Below are 12,644 nucleotides of genomic sequence, written 5' to 3'. Positions count from 1 at the left end.
TAGAGGTGAGAATCCAGCCCTCAGAAGATAAAACATTGCCAAAATTAAAGAATTTACTGTTTAAAAGTTAGTATAAGTAAACAACCAAGGGACTTTTCTATAATCAGCATTATAAAAGAGGAAAATAAGGCTAAACATTTTAAACGACATCCAGGCCAGGAAGAGTGTGAAGACCAGTGTTAGGGTCTATTTCAAACAGGGAGGGTTGGCGGTCTTATAGGGCCACCACGGCACCGGTGGGAAAGATGACAAACTACCTATCAACTGAAGTGTGGTACTCCTAAAACTGCGTAAAATGGTTAGTTTAACAAACTAACCATTCACTGTACAATCTTAATAACTTTTTAATTTTTTAATGTATTTATACCTCCTTTACTAAGTTGCAAGCTTCCTATGCTTTGTACTATTATATTCTGAGTTTTGCTGAATGAACATATGGCAAACGATAAAGGGCTGGGGCCTGGGGAGCAATGCAGATGGGGGACTCAGAACTCTTGCAAAGGTAGGGTCTTTTGTTATATCTAGAATAGGACAGATTCATGTCTTACCCTGCCTGCAGTTAAGAACTTACTAAGTTTGGACACATTTTATGATTTAAGTAAAGTCATGCATCACTTAATGATGGGGATACGTTCTAAGTAATATATCATGAAGCAATTTCGTCATTGTGCAAACACCACAGAATGCCCTGAAACAAACTGCAATGGTAGAGCCTCCTACACACTTACGCTGTATGGCATCTATCACAACTGCACAGCATGTTGTTGTACTGAACACTGCAGGCAACTGTAACACAACAGTAAATATTTGTGTGTCTAACACAGAAAAATGCAGTAAAAATATGGTATAAAAATAAAAGTGCTACAACTATATAGAGCACTTACCACGAAAGGAGCTTGCAGGACTGGCAGCTGCTCTGAGTGAGCGAATGAGTGAGTACTGAATCACTGCGAAGGCTAGGACATCACTGTATACAGTAAGGCCATACTACATTCGCAAAAAAAGATTTTCTTTCTTCAATAATAAATTCACCTTAGCTTATTGCAACATTTTTACTTTATCAACTGAAAAGCTTTTAAAACTTTACAACTCTTTTGTAATACTTAATAGCTTAAAACACAAACACATGGTACAGTTATACAAAAATAGTTTTCATTATATTCTTATTAAATGTTTTTATTAAAATTTTTTCTTTGTTAAAACTTAAGATACAAACACACATTAACCTAGGCCTATACAGGGTCAGGACCGCTGACATCACTGTTTCCCACCTCCACACCGTATCCCATCGAAAGGTCTTCAGGGGCAGCAACCTGCACGGAGCTGTCATCCCCAACGATAACAAGGCCTTCTTCTAAACTACTTCCTGCCGGACCTGCCGGAGGCTCTTCTTGAGGAGGGGCCGTTCTTTTCAGAAATAGATCCATGGTGGTTTCCTTGGTTGCTTTTTTCTTCACAGATTTGCTTTTAAGCGGACAATGCACTATGAACATTCCTTTCTATTACTGTATTTGCTCTGGCACGTAATTTTCCTCCTCGATCACTTATCTAGCATTTCCAAAAATTCTTCAGTGGTCTTCACACCAGCACCTGTGGAGTCACCACTCACTTTTACACTGTGTAATGAATAACGATTCTTTAGTCATTTAAAACACCCAGAGTTAGCAGTAAATTCAACATGGTAGTCGAATTCAGCCTTTTCTTTCAACATCACAAACTTTTTGCTTTGGCCAGGATCATCATGGAGCTTGAGAGGGACATGCTTCTGTGTTTGGTCATCAATGGAGGTCACCAGAAATTTCTCTGTTTCATATAGGCCCTTCTCAAATTTTTGTTAGTCTTGTTGCCTTTAATGAAGCAGATGTTTTAACAGCTTCTGTCACTTTGGAATGGGATGTGTGTGACTGACAGATAACCATCACTGATTTTCCACCTTCATAGTCCTTGATCACTTTTATTTTCATTTCCAGGTCAATCTCTTGACATGGCTTCTTATTAGCAACATTAGCAGATTTGGTACACTTAAGGGCCACGATGAATTAAACAATACAGAGTTAAATGAAGCACAACAGAAAAGTGTGCAATCAAAAGATGTGGTAAATATGAGATGTATGAGGCTACTGGCATAACACAGTGCATACTGTTTTATAGCCAAGTGATTATTTTTATAAGCATAAAGAGCACACTCTGAATTGACATCTACAGTAAGACATAAGCCAGTAAGTTGTTTATTATAAAATATTGTGTGCTGTGCGTAACTGTATGTGTTATACTTTGTTTTAAAAAGATTCTATTTATACATTTTTAGAGAGAGGGGAAGAGAAGGAGAAAGAGAGGAAGAGAAATATAAATGTGTGGTTGCCTCTTGCACGCCCTATACTGGGGACCTGGTTTGCAACCCAGGCATGTGCCCGGACTGGAATTGAACTGGTGACCCTTTGCTTTGCAGTCTGGTGCTCAATCCACTGAGCCACACCAGCCAGGGCTCTTAGATATTATTTTTATCTTAAGTTTTATTAACCAGATTCTTTCCAAAAAAATACATTCTACTTCATAATGAAGGTTAGGCGAAGATTTGGCATTCAGTATTTCCTTATATGATAGCATAAATGCCATCACTCTATAAAATAATACACATTAGTTAATTTACAGTATTATCATGAGTTAGATTTAGTGTTTAATAGTTTAAAATTTTTTTCTTATAAAACTTTTCAAACACACATAAGATTGGAAAGAATTATAAACAGTGACACGCCCATCATCTAGATTCTACATTTACACTCTTTTATCCTATTTGTTTTAGCACAAATTTATCAGTGGCTCTTTCTGTTCATCAATTCATTTTATTTTGTATGCATTTTACAGAATAACCTTTTAGAATCAAAGTTGAATTATGTCACTCTTCTGCAAAAGCTTCCCATTTCAAAACCCTAAAGATGTCCTTACAGGGCCATAAATGATCTGGCCTTCTTCTCTGACCTTCTCTCCCATCACTCTCTTCCTTGCTCTTCTCTGAACATACGTGACACCCTCTGAGCCTAGGCCTTTGCTCTAGATGTTCCTTCTGCCCAGACTGCGCTTCCCCAGACATCTACTTGGCTCTTTTACCTCCTTTGTGTTTTTACTTGAATCTTACTTTACAAAAGAGGCGTACCTTGACCATTCTAATACTGCATCTGGCACGCTTTGTCCAATTGCCACCCCCTCACGTAGCTCTACTTTTCCCCCCTTTAGTAATTATTCTACAAAATTATTATGGTTATTGTTTATCTGTCTGCCCAACCCTGCTTCACAAAGGCAAGGATTTTTGTCTCTTTCATTCACAAGTCTATCCCAAATAATGCCTGCATACAGTTAAGTCCTTATAAATATCTGTGGAATAAATGATCTATTGAGCACCTACAAGGTACTAGTTACTCCACTAAGAATTTTAAAAATATCATAATTACGTAATTTTCACAGCAATCCTCCAAGGTCAGTGGTTAAATCCCCAATTACAGAACAGGAAATCAAGGCTAACAGAAAGCAAGTAACTTGCCTAAGGGTACACGATAGTATAACTTAGATCTGCAGGGTTCTGTGCGAGTTGGGGAAAGGGATAAAAAATTGTTTACATGTTTATTGGCTACATAAATATGTGAGTATGAGAGAAAAAGAGAATTGTTTTTGTCCTTTGCTCAATTTTCTACTGGGTGATTATTTGCAAGAGGATATTTGCTTTAAAAATTAAGGATATTAATCTTCTTATATATACTGAAAAAAAATTTCCCACTAGAATCTTTTTTTAAAAGGGTTATTTTATTCTCATTTGAGAGAGAGAGAGACACAGAGAGAGAAACACAGACTGGTTGTCTCCAGCAGAGTTGGACCCACAACGTAGACAAGTGCCCTGACCAGGGATCAAACCTGTGACCTTTTGGTTACAGGATGACACTCCAACCAACTGGGCCACACCATCCAAGCACCCCCCCGCCCCCGCCAGAATCTTAATCATAGGATAGAGTCAGGAAAGACTTCTCTTTTCACCATTAAGCCTTAATCAGAAATACTGATATTCTTTTTTTTTAGAAGCTTGTTTAAATACTTTATTTATTTATATTTTTAGAGGGAAAGGAGAGGGAGGGGAAACATCAGTGTGTGGCTCTCTCTTGTGCACTCCCCACCAGGGACCTGGCCCGCAACCCAGGCATGTGCCCTGACTGGGAATCCAACCTGCGATCCTCTGGTTCACAGTCCGGCACTCAATCCACTGAGCCACACCAGCCGGGCAGAAGTACTGATATTCTTGAGTTGGTTCCAGAAATCTCAAGGGACAAAGAAATATTACACAGGAACAAAACAACAGGAGAAAAATTTCACAACTACCATCACCATATTAAGTGTTGTCAACTTGAAGTTTTATTCAGGAAAAAAAATTCCTAAATAGAGTAGAGTATAAAGCACTTATCTCTATGGGATGTCAGCCACGTCTGCTGAGTTAACTGACAATTTTCATTCCTGCCAGGACTGAAAAGTTCTTGTATGGAAGTGAAGAGCAGGTTATATTCTATTTTGTCTTCCACATCTGCAAAACTGGCAGCCAAGTTGTGATGCCAGAACCCTTACTGTTAGTAGTCACAGTCGGTCTGCATGCAGGTGGCAGAGAGAAAGCGTCTTACTTTTCAAGTTATCAGGTTGAATTCAGTGCTGGTACTTAAAGAATCTTGTTTTGATTTATAAAAGGAACAAATTGACACAAAAGCCAAAAGCAGAGAGTAAGTATGAAATCACGTTCACATGCTTTCTTCTAGCAGTGACGACATTTTCAAAGAAAGGGGATAAAAACATTGCCTGGCTGGCATGGGTCCTGTTCTAACCAGGTATTTTAAAAATAATTTCTCATTTCAGAAAAAAAATCATTACATTTCATTTAGCACAATAAAACATGTATTTCCATATCAGGGTGTTTTTGACCTGAACATGAGATTTGAACTGACAATATTAGATCATTTTTGATCAACAAAACTAATAATTTCATGTGGTTCAACCTAACACAGAGCAAACCACATACATATATACTTTATTTCTCTCACAAAATAATTTATTTTATTTGTCAAAATATAAACCAGCAGGTTTTCCCTCTGCTAAACACAAATAACTAGATCACCATGTCCCTGCCTTCAGGATCTGTGAACTTGAAAAACCTTTCATTCAACTTCGTTACAGCTATTAAGAAAGGAGAGTTTAAGAGGGCTATTTTCATATCTCTGCTTCCTGAGAAAATGATAGGCTGGATTAAAAAAGAATGGGGTCAGTTAATAAACTCTGTAATTGAACCAGAAAGTCCGGAGCAAAACCACACAGAGCCCCCGTCTACCTTTACCACTTGGTTTACCTCTGCGCCGGGCTGCTTTCCCCTTCATTGATATCTTTTAAACGTAAGAGACTGAAACATTTTAAATGTATAATTTTTACACACTGATTAAAACAGTTGCTCAGCAGAGATTACGTTTTGTCAAGCTTTAGTTTGGCAAAGTAAATTCTTCAGGGGAAACACACTTTTCATGCCACAAGCAGGTTTTTTTTTTTTCCAGAGAAAACAAGCCAATGACCAGGCCAACCTTTTACAAATTTATTTCTCAGGAAAATACAATTCCTGAATTTGAAGAACTAACAACACAGGTGCAGAAATCTAGAAGCAACACATACCACTTTATGATAAGGTTTCTGCTTTGCTCTAGCAGAAATCCTCTGAAGTCTCAATCCCCAGCATAATGTCTCCCAGATGTCTCAACTAGTTGCCATGCCAACAAAAGCAGCTTAAATTAAATGAGGGCCTGAAAAGGCACCTGCATCACTCCAGGTCTGTTGCACATTAAATAAAGCTCTCTTGACAGGGACTCAGAGGTGCCATTAACTTGAACAGCAGCTATCTGATTATTGTTTCTGAGTAATTTAATGAGGGTCTCCAAATAAGAGGAAAAACAGGGTGCTCTTCCCCTTTTCTCATCCTTCTAAATGGGACAGCCTCTCCAACAGCTGATGCGCCCATGGGGTCCACTTTGCTATGGCCTTTTAAGTTACCATTGGATAAAGATAAATTAAAGGACCAAAGTTAGGGCTTTCAGGAGAATATTAATAAAGTTAACCATTTTCTTCTATTAAAACCCATCATTAAGAATGTGACCATAAAAAACACATTGCGCATGGTATGCCAACCTGAGTGATTTGAATAGTCCTGCTATAAAATAAATTGCTGCTGATTGCAGCAATTAGTTAAGAAGCTCCATGAAATATGTATTTCAAAATGTACTGATTTGCTTCAAAAAATGAATGATGCAAATGAACAATTATAATGTATGGGGGGCGGGGAGAACATGGCAGCTCTGATGTCTCGGGTGCCCAAGGAAAACAAGTGTTTGTGTTGTTTCAGAGTTGATTTTTAAAATACTACTGACATTTTAGAAGTTTCTTTATAATGTAGTAGAAAATAGTCCTTTTGGTGCTTTCCCAAATATTATTAATTATGGGGGAACATCAATTAATAAAAACACAAACTTGAGACTACCTTGGATTTCCTGACTCCTGGTCTAGTGCTCTCTCTACCTCACCAAGTTGCTTCCCATAGAAGCTGGCCTACTATTCTCGTTTATTAACCAAATAACATCCCAGTGTGCAGATTACTCTGAAATAAAGAAAGCTGACTTTTTATTATTGTACTATGAGAAGGAAAAGAGAAAGGAAGCCACCACATGACACTTTCTGTGCCACCTCGTTTAATTCTCATAATGCCTGATTTGTAACTCTCCAAGGCTGGGGGAGGTCAAACTGCTGACCCCAGAGCCCGGACTCAAACCTATGTTGTAAAGATTCTGAGGCCTGACCCTTTCCATGAAATTTTCCCCAACTTGGTTTACTATTAAAAGAGAAAATGAAATCCATGAGACTGACATTACTTTCATGTTACAAAAACCAGGTTTCTAGGAAAAACAGGAAATTCAATACTTCATTACATGGTGCAGCTTTCAGAATTTCTCCTCTGCCATGTGTTTTCGAATGAGAAGTCACTCTGTTCACTCTTCAATACTTTACTAGCAATCACTGGAAACACAGTAGGTGTGCAAGAGTCACTGCCCTCACTGAGTTTACAGCTTAATGAGGGAGATGAACAATTAGACAAGCAATCACAACAGTGTTATGGTTGTTAACCTCATAAAGCCCATAGGTACTGCTTTGGAACTGAACATGCCAGACCTGCCACCAGAAAGCAGCATAACCAAGACATATCACTTTAAAGAGAGAAATCTCTAAATTATTAGAACTGCTAAATTCCAGTAACTACAGCGATTTAACCCTTTAAAGATCTTAAGAAATCATTAAGATTTCTTAAACTACTGAATTTCTAAATTACATGCACATTCTAACTGGCAATTTACTTGTATCTGCAAAAACACTTACATACATATTTACTTACATTTGGTTTCCTAAAATGGTTCACTGTAAAATTTTCTTTAAAAAGCACATGAGAAATAATAAAAAATAAAAGCAATGAACATTTACTGAGTTCTATGTGCCTGGCGCTTTCTAAACACTTTGTATGAATTGTCTCAACGAATTCTTACAACACAAGCGGCAGGTCACTCAAAAGAATGGATTGTTCTCATTTTTAGCCTTCCTTTTGTGGAAGGAATTGAATCTGAAGATTTCTGAAGCAACTGCTCAGATCCACTCAAGTACTTTTATTCACTACTTCTAGTACCTGAATTGTAGTCTTCGCTCTGTCACTCGTGGGCCCCAACCTCAGAGGAGAAATACTTCCAGTTTGCTGAGAAGTATTTCTGAGCCCACTGCATACAACTTTTAACAGATTTCACCCCATTTAATCCTCATAACAACTCAAGACCATTCTCATGTGACAGGTCTGGACAGGGGGTGAAGGACTGTCAGGATGACAGGCCAACAATGATCCTCCTTCTGCCAACAACTGAAAAATAATACAAAAATTCAAAAAAACCCACAGAGTTAAGCTTTTCTACTGCATACTCTCTTTGCCTCTTTCCACCTCCTGAGTACATACCTCCTTCAAATCTTATTCCTCTTATCCTTTAGGCAAATCACAAAGCTAAAGTTGACAATTCAATAAACATTTCCCTGTATCTATGAATCATATATGCTTATTTGAATAGGTTCATATTCGCTATTTAATGAATGAGAACGTTAAAAATCAGTGTGTGTGTGTGTGTGTGTGTGTGTAACAGACCCTGCCCAGTTAACTTTTTGTATGGAGCAGGGTAGAGGGCTGGGCTAGTAGTCCTTGACATGGAAAAAAAATATCTGAATCAGAGCTTGCTGGAAATTTAGGACAGGCCTTAGCGAGGCCTAAGTTGAAAATATAAGTTTGGGACTCATTAAATATGGTAAGAAAGAAGTAACAATCTCTACTTTTTACTAAATGAAATATACCACAGATAGGGTATTAATTTTGCTTTTGGTTATAATCTTTTTCTTTGCACAAAAATTTCCCCCTATTTCTTTCCTTCTTCTGTTTTGAGAATCTGGATACGAAAATTCTGGAAACACATCACAATGAATAAGTTATAAACTCAACCTCGATGATGCTCCAGTCTGTAGAATGATACACACCAGAGCCGGTAGTACGCAGTGCTGCACACGGAAGATGCAGGACACCCTGCTGGACTCCCACAAAGGTTGCTGAGGAAGGAACTGTGCTCACATAGGACAGAGTTTAGAACAAAAAAAAAAGACTCTTCTGAGAAGAAATGAGGTGAGAATAGACAGGTCAGAAAGGCAGAGAAAAGTGAGGGGTATTTAGTATATTTGTAGTTCTGTACAACTATTTTTATGGGCTACAAGACCAGGTAGGAAACATGTCTAGAGCCAGGCAGTAAACTACACTCAATGGTAAGCTTCCCCCGACCTCTGGCTCCAATTTAAACAAATCTGTACTATGATCAATATCTGTTTAGCCCACGTCTAGGAGGCTGTATCTACTTTTGAAAGTAATTTAAGAATGTATGATCATCAGCCCCATGCCAGGAAGCCCAACTACTCCAACTGCCAAAGGTAATTCTGCAGAAAAAGCTACACAATCACCACAGAAACAAATGCTGACACCAAACTCTGACCTCAATTATGAGTAAGATGATCAAGTCCTTTTCTGCTTTTAGGAAGTCATGACTACTCATGCAGTCTCAGAGGCTGCAGGACTGGTGCCAACAGCATCTTTGTTTAACCATCATCATTAGCATCAATAAATACCGAAAAGGCACCAAGTGGGTGCAGAGAGCACGCTACCTCAATGACAACAGAGAAAAAAGATGGATGAATGTAAGTTAACTTTCAAAAGGCTGGAAAAGACTGAGACTGATACATAAAAATCAAATACAGAAAACAAGGAAGCAACAAGGAAGCAAAAAGATTTCAGTGTACATGGCCATGAAAGCTTGACCAAGAAAGAAAAACAGCTGGTATTGAGTTTTCTGCATGTTAGGCATCCAGCTTTAAATTTAGCTGGATAAATTTATTTATCTACTCCTAATTACTCTAAGATTTTAGTATTCTGCAGTGCTAGCACTAGAGCCCAGCCCTTGTTCTTAACCTGTGCGGTCTTTCAAAAGATTAACTACGCCTCAGAAAAAGGGTGAATGAAGTAATTCTACCTTGGAAGAGAGAAGGCCAGGAAGCTGATTTTTAAAATAAGGAGTTAAATGGATTTAGGGAGTGGGAGGAAGTACAGTGTAGGCTTTGGAATCACAGACGAGGTTAGAATCTTGACTGCCATTTACTAGCTTGATAACATTAAGCAAGTTAATGCCAGGGCTTAGATGTTGTATGTGAATCACATACAAATGCCAGGCACATGGTGAACAGGGCTTACGTAGTAGCTGCTATCATCATCCTCATCATCGACATAAGAGGGAGGAAGGGTATTGAGTTTATTAAACATCAATGTTAGGCACTGTGCCAAATGTCCTACATACATCAATTTGTTTATTCCTTGCAACAATTCTTCAAAGAAAAATATCTCCAATTATCACTGAGGAATCCGTGGCTCAGGGAAGAGTATTCAATAACTTTTTCAAGGTCAAAAAGCTAGTAAGTTGGGAGGAGTGGAGAATTCACAGTTGAACTTAGAACTGCCCGATAGCTAAGTCCATGCCTTTGCCAAATCGATTGTTATTTCTTTTCAATGTTTCTCCCTACCTCCCAGGAAAAAGCAAAAATATAAGTAAAAAAGTAACACAAAACAGACAGCTGAGAAGGTTCTTTTAAACTCTTGATCTTAAAAGGAAAGATTAAGCACTCTCAAAAGGATATCCCTGCTGAAGAGACAATTTGATTCACTTATTAATGGGGTCTCACGTGGTTTTTTGGCACCAAACAGCATTATGTTCGTGATAAGTCACATTGCTTCACAAGGACAAAAAACCTTTTCTTAGACCAGGAAAGTTTTCTACGGTGCGTATTACTTTCGAGAGAGACCTTGGGTTGGTTCTGGACAAACTGTAAAGTAAAGGGAATAATTACAAGTGCTAAGCTCTGTGAGATCTCTGTAAACCCAACACAGGGGTTTCCCTGGTTGTGGGTAAAGGGTTGCTGGTAATCTTAAGTCTTGAGCCAGGGTGGTAAAAATTAGCTATCAGACTGTCACCCACATTTCCAAAACAATAAAAACACATACACACAAAACAAAACTTCGCTTGGCTTGTGCATGACATATTTCCTTTGGAAAAAAATGCTATTTTGACTTTATCCTATTTTCTATGATCTGGCTCTCTTGCCATTACTAACCGATGTAACAATAAGAGGAAAAGACTATCAATTAAACACATAATTATTAAACCTATCACCAACTATATAATTTAGTGCTCTTAATATTTAATAGTGACATTCACATAGTATTCAGAGAGCAAACCAGTATCATTAGTACATAAATAAATTGTACTCTGGCTAAAATACAGGTTTGTGTTAGTATGCTGTAGGTCTACTAAGTTCCCTCAAGTACTGCTCTCAAATAAACGGAGTTGGTAGAGGGAGAGTCAGCTGGTCCATGAAGTGGCTAAAAGCCCCACTGCTCCCCGGTATCCTCCAATTAAGGAAGGTCTAATATATTTAGTGGCCTCTGAAACTTCTGTGTCTCCACATAACACATGCTTCCTGGTGTCTACCAACCTCAGAAAATAGTTAGAACAGTGGGATATAACAAAAAATCAAATAGGTAGTCCTATGAGCCTATCTAAACTCTTACACTTGAATTAAATATGTCAAGAGGCTAATAACTAGAAGGTTAGCCAGAAGGTTAACCAGTTCAGGAGAATGATAATGGGGTTATGAGTCTTTTCAGCAGCTCAAATTAGGTGTGGTTTTGTTGTCATTCAATATCACCCTCTAATAATTGGGAGGCCTGACAGAATTTCAGTCCCACCAGCTGTGAAGTTTTGGAGAGATATTTATTTTTCATGGAGAGGTGAAAGACTAGACTCAAGTTTTTGATTTTTTTTGGCCTCACCTGGAACACAGGTTGATCAAAGAGCTGGTGGTGAATAAGTTGTTTCAGCTACGTACAGTGACTCTCTTCAAAGCACAGTGAAAAAAAATCCCAATTGTGAGTTGGAACCTTAGAACCACCTGAGGATTTGCTAATATGTGTAAGTTACCTTTATGTAACCAGGAAGGGACCACTACTAGGGGCGTGACTTAACTACTATAGGGCTTGAAAGGGGAGTGGGTCTTGGGATGGCAGGCTAAAGGAGAAAATTATGTAATATCCTTTTAATTAATAAGAAAAGTTTGGTAAAGGTAATGAAAATAGCAGGAGGAATGATACAATGTGGAAGCAGTCTGGATGAAGGGCTTGGAGGTACTAGCAAAATTAAATAGATTTTCTGGGAAGAAGAGACGAGGTAAGGCAATATGAAGTGCTAAAGTTAACCTATTTCTTATTACAGTTTACATCTTGTGTAAAAAAAAATCCTCTCTCTGTAACAACACATTCCTCATTATAAGTTCACATCTTGTTGTAAAGAAAATCCTCTTTATAAATAGGCTAGGTTTGTTACTGTTAGGCCATGGTGAAAGTATTTGTTTGTGATGAGAACTTTCCAATGACATCTGTTGGTGGGTTTGACATACTCCGTTTTGCATGAGAAAGTTCGTATGAATTCCTATTGCCTTTCTGCTTCACTAGGTTCTGCCTCAGTCAGTCAGTCTGTCTACTTATCTTTCCATTCCAATTCATCCTCAAAATTACAAGGTAGGTACAATTGTCACTCTGATTTTAGTAACCAGGGAACTGAGGCACAGAGAGATTAAGTAACTTGCCCAAGATCACATAGGTAGTGAGAGGCAAAGCTGGGAGACTCAAATCTAGGCAGTCTGGTTCCAAGTTCCAAGTTCTTTGTCACTGTAATAGATTTTGTTTCCAGTTCCTCAAGCTGGCAGAATCTGCAGGCTACACAGGTCCTGAACCAGCCATAAGGATTTTGAAGTAGACAGAGGATGAGGACCTTGTGACAGCAAGTCACTAAACTCAAGGCTGCTGTGGTCAAGCAGCAGAACTAAGGGATGATGAAGTACGACAGACAGAAGGAATCTTGGAGAAGGAGTATTTTAGAGTGCTGTTATTTAGATGCTCTACCAAGAGC

General features: G+C 38.4%; 1 protein-coding gene across 2 annotated transcripts in view; it reads right to left on the bottom strand.

The window, feature by feature from the left end:
• NLK (nemo like kinase) overlaps window positions 1-12,644 on the bottom strand; it is a 150,842-nt gene that overhangs the window by 30,055 nt on the left and 108,143 nt on the right. The gene's annotated exons all lie outside the window — the stretch shown is intronic.

The sequence above is a fragment of the Sturnira hondurensis genome, unplaced genomic scaffold (genome assembly GCF_014824575.4).
Source record: "Sturnira hondurensis isolate 20B ecotype Veracruz unplaced genomic scaffold, ASM1482457v3 Scaffold0018728, whole genome shotgun sequence".
NCBI classification, from domain to species: domain Eukaryota; kingdom Metazoa; phylum Chordata; class Mammalia; order Chiroptera; family Phyllostomidae; genus Sturnira; species Sturnira hondurensis.
Note: the sequence above shows the minus strand (reverse complement) of the source record. Positions and strands in the feature narration are given on the sequence as shown.